Raw genomic sequence first — 4,838 nt, forward strand, 5'->3', positions numbered from 1 at the left:
GACCTGTCATTTTTCTGTGAAGCCCATCTTCAGTGGGAGTGAACTCATTTGCCTCAAGGAGAAGAGCTTGGGGAAATAAGATCGTAGAATCTTCTAAACCCCACAACGGCAATATTATTAAAAACAAACAGATATGCTTTCTCAGTAGGTTTTTGTAAAGTGCAGTTTCCTTGATATGGGTATTCCACAGTGGTCAGTTCAAATGTGAACCGAAGAATGAGCAGTTTGAATGGAGAATCAGCAGTTTGGGTTTTTTGTTTCTGGGTTGTAGTTTCAGCACTCTTAAATCCAGGGCTGTTTGCACTTTACTTTCAATTCAATTATTTAAGAAATATATGTTCCCCCTTGAAATGATGGTTTGGGTTATCTCATGTGGGGTTCTGTCAGGTGGCTACTTATCTGTAGTCGGTGTATTACCTGCAGTAGGTTCGGATCTGTGCGCTGGCAGTTTGGAGAAGTTGCTACAGGTAGCTGCACAGAAGTGATTTCCTGCTGTGGAAGGAGTCAGCAGAAAAAAACTTGTTAACGCCACTTAAAAATGGCCACAGAAAAAACAGCTAATATCAGTCGAAATGGGCGTTTCATCATGAATATTTAATCTTATCTAACTTCAAACTGGTGTCAAACAGCAAATTCTTTTGGAGCTACATTATCTCAATCGTTGAATGACTGTATTACTGAGCACACTTAAGCTTGTGTGGTAGTTAAATGGTTGAGAAAATGTAGTTCCAAAGGAAAGGGCTGTTTGATGGTAAGTTAAACTGGTGAAAATATTCAAAATAAAGCATCAATTTCAACAGATATAAGCTTTTTTCTGTGGTTGTTTTTTTAAGGGACTAAAACTTATTTTTTAACTCCATCCATAGTAGTACATTGCTCCATCTGTGGCAGTACCTGTCTCTACTAACCGGGACCGAATCTACTGCAGGTGATACACTGACTGTGTATAAGTACCTCAACATCATGTCAAACAAACCAAACTATCCATTTAAAGGGAAACAACAATGAATGGATGTTAAATCCATCATGCAGATGTAAAAAAAAAAAAAAAAAAAAAAGCAAGGTTATATTTGGAGTTCCTGGTTAAATTTTGTAATGGTTGAATTGAAAGTGGACTGACTCTAGTCCTTCTATTCATAATTCTGTTTTGGGGATGACAGTCAGCTCCCCCTGTCCTGCCATGCAGGTCAGCCTTGATATGCACACTAAACCAGAGGAATGGTCTACTAGTTCTTTTTTTCAGATGAGGAATATCAAACTGAGACCTCATGGAAATTGACCATGAATTATTTAATAAAGGTTCTCTAGTTTAATTGATGGAGACTGGAGTTGTGATCTTTCACTGTGTTTTGGGGGGTGGATGTGGGTGGGGTATTCCTGCTGCTTTCCAGCTACAGTGGCCCAACAGTCTACGCCCATAATAAGTGAATACATGCTCTTAGATTTTTTTTCAAATTTATAAAAAATCAAAAACTGAAATCTCAATTTACAAGAGTATTCAGACCCTTTGCTGTGGTATTCGTCCAGCCAAACTGAGTTACCAGGCAAGAAGGGCCATAGTCAAAGAGAGGTGACCGTGAACCCAACAGCCAGTCTTACAGGTTCTGAAGTCCTCTGCAGAGATGGGAGAACCTGCTGGAAGGACAACTTCTCAGTCGCACTCAATCAATCAGGCCTTTATGGTAGAGTGGCTAGACAGAAGGCACTTTAAGACAGAAGACAGTGTGACTGGAGTTTGCCAAGTGGTGTTTAAAGGGCTCTGAGAGCATGAGCAAAAAGATTGTCTGGTCTGATGAGACAAAAATTTAACCCTTTGGGCAGAACTCTGCCAGGCAAACACAAGACACTGCTCATCACGGGGCTAATGCCATCCCTACAGTGAAGCGCTGTGGTGATAGCATCATGCTATGGGTGGTGGGAGGCTGCTCAGCAGCTGGGATGGGGAGACTGTTCAGAATTGAGGTAAGTGTGAATAAAGCCAAACAGAGAGGTAACTGGCTTTTACAAAGTACTGAAAAGTACTGAATGTAGGGTCTGCATACTTATGCTTATGCTAATTAGAGATTTTAGTTTTTGATATCTAATAAATTTGAAAAAACTAAGAAATCTTTTTAGTGACATACCTTGACAACTACTGAATGGAGTGCAATGACATTTGGAGCAGACATTCATGTTTCCCTTGGGATAAACTGTAATCATCTACCGCCGTCAACTTAAAATTTCTGTTTGTTCAGTACTTTGGTTTATGATGGAAAAGTAGTGACATTCAAGGACACACTGGAATCACAGCAGTGTAGGTTGTAAAAAGTATATGAACCCCTTGGCTAATGACAGAAGCAAAACTCTGTCAGGTCGGATGAGGAACGCGGTGTACAGCCACTTTCAGGTCTCGTCTGAGATATTTAATTGGGTTCAAGTCAGGGCTCTGGCTGGGATATTTAGAGGCATTCACAGAGTTGTCCCTAAGCCACTTCTGCATTGTCTTGGCTGTGTGCTCAGGGTCATTGATCTGTTGGAAGGTAAACCTTCAGTGCAGTCTGAGGACCTGAGTGATGTGGATCAGGTTATTATTAAGGACATCTCTATTTTGCTCCATTCAGCTTTCCCTCAATCCTGACCGGTTCTCCATGATGCTGCCACCACTATGCTTCACCATTGGGACAGTATTGGACAGGCCATGAGAGGTGCCTGGTTTCCTCAAGACATGATGCTTTGAGGATTGATGACAAACAGTCCAGTTACTGTTTTTTTGTTTTCACTTTTTGGCCACTCTGCTATAGTCTCACCCATCTTCACACAGGATCTCTGGAGCTCGGCCAAAGTGACCACTGGATTCATGGTCACCTCTTTTACCGAAGCCCTTCTCCCGATTGCTCAGTTTGGCTAAGTGCCCATTTCTAGGAAGATTCCTGGTTGTTACAAATGTTTTCTGTTAAAGAAAATATGGAAGCCACTGTGCTCGTGGGAACCTTCAATGCAGACCTTGTCAAAATTTATCATGGGTCACTAATATTGTCTTTCAATGTTTGAAGAGATACATATTCAATGGCTTAAATGAAGAAAGAATAAAAAAAAAAGACACTCATGAGGTATTTATTAAAGGCCAAAGGGAGGAGGATCTTTTGTTAAATGTGAAAGATGTATGTGCACACTGAGCAGGAAAGTCAGATATGTAATCTGACTTATTTACTGCTCTGTGTGTACATTTCTGTAAATTGTAAAGGGGGCAGCTTCCTTGATTGTTCATTTGCAATCCCATCATGTTCTTTTTTATTTATTCTATGCAGTCAGCTGCTGGGAGGTTAATGTCTTCTCTGAGGACGCATTTCCTTTTGTGGAAACTGAATTGTGACTTTGGGGTCTTTCTGAATCCTCAGTCAACTCCAGTGCAAACCATCCTCCTGTAAAGTGTACTGTTCTATGGATGCATTGCATTGTACACAGAAATGCTCTCCCAAGACATGATTGATCATATTGCTCAGAGATATGACTCTTCTACAGCTGCAGATCATATTGAGTGGGAGCTTTTTTTGCTCTTGGCATTTGCGGGAAAATGTTCTTTCAAGAGGAATTGTTTTTTTTTAAGTGGTACTTTAAATGCTAATTAGTAATTTTTTAATAGAAGTAACTTGGTCATATTCTTTTACTTTTTAATGACTGAGGAGAGAGAGGAGGCTGGTATATTCTCTGATCAGTGTATTATATTCTCTGGCTATGAAGTTAATGTCTGTCAAGACTTTTGAGTACCAACTGCTTTGCCTGACTGAAGCCTGAAAACTGCAAGAATAACAAGATATCAAATTAACTATTGTCTTGTCAGTGTTTGTATGTCTTCATACTCACTCAGGCTGACTTCAATTGGATCACAAACTAGTCCTCGTGGGATCCTATTCACATATAGCCTATAACATATGAAGGCATCTTTTTGTGGTCTACTTTAAGTACTTATATGTTGTTATATGGGATAACTTATTGACAACCAGGTGATCTAGATGAACACAAACACTGTTTATCTAGAACCTCTGTTCTTCTGCATTACAAGCAGATTGGAGCAACCACTAACAGTGATGAGCAGGTACAGGATCAATTTCTTACAAGAACAGTGTAAGGTTAAAACCAATGCATCTTTTAGAGTGGTACCGAGGGAACATCACACATAGCTGGCTGACTGTGACCGTGTCGGCATCTGCTGGTTGTCCACTTTAGTTGCCTCCACAGCAAAAAGCTTTGCCAAATCCTCCGTCAGGTGCGGCCCCCTGCTGGTGCAAGCACCACTCTGTCATGCACTGGAGGGCACATAGGACGCTAAACAAATGAGCATAGAGCGCTGCATTAATGCATTGCCGGACAGAGGCTCTGCATGATATTGAAATGTAAAAGGAAGCTGCATATGGATCATTTTTACTATTAGCATTTGTGACTTCATCAGGGTTTGCCATTTGGCTGAAGCCTCTGTGAGGTAACCTCTACAAGCTCTGCAGTCTGGAGGAGTTGTGGATTTAACTCTTTCCATTCCTAAAACAATGTCTCATTGAATCATTGTTGAAGCTCCTCCAGAAGGCAAAGTGGTAAATACACCCACTCAACACTGATCAGACGAATATTTCACAGTGCTATTCTGACATCTCACACTCTCAGTAAATACATTCCTGTTGCCAGATTTTGTTAAATAGAAACCCCACCATCTGCCTTACAAATAGAATTGGTGAGTATCATAGTGAAGGAAGTTTTGAATCTAACCACAACCCAAATTATTCCATAATGTCTGTGCTGATAAGTGTTTTCTTCCCCAATGTTCAGATAAGACAAAGACAAAATGACAACTCCATGCACACTGC

This window comes from Trachinotus anak, unplaced genomic scaffold (genome assembly GCF_046630095.1).
Source record: "Trachinotus anak isolate AG129_WGS33_773 ecotype Australia unplaced genomic scaffold, CSIRO_AGI_Tana_v1 ptg000011l, whole genome shotgun sequence".
In the NCBI taxonomy this organism is placed as follows: Eukaryota; Metazoa; Chordata; class Actinopteri; order Carangiformes; family Carangidae; genus Trachinotus; species Trachinotus anak.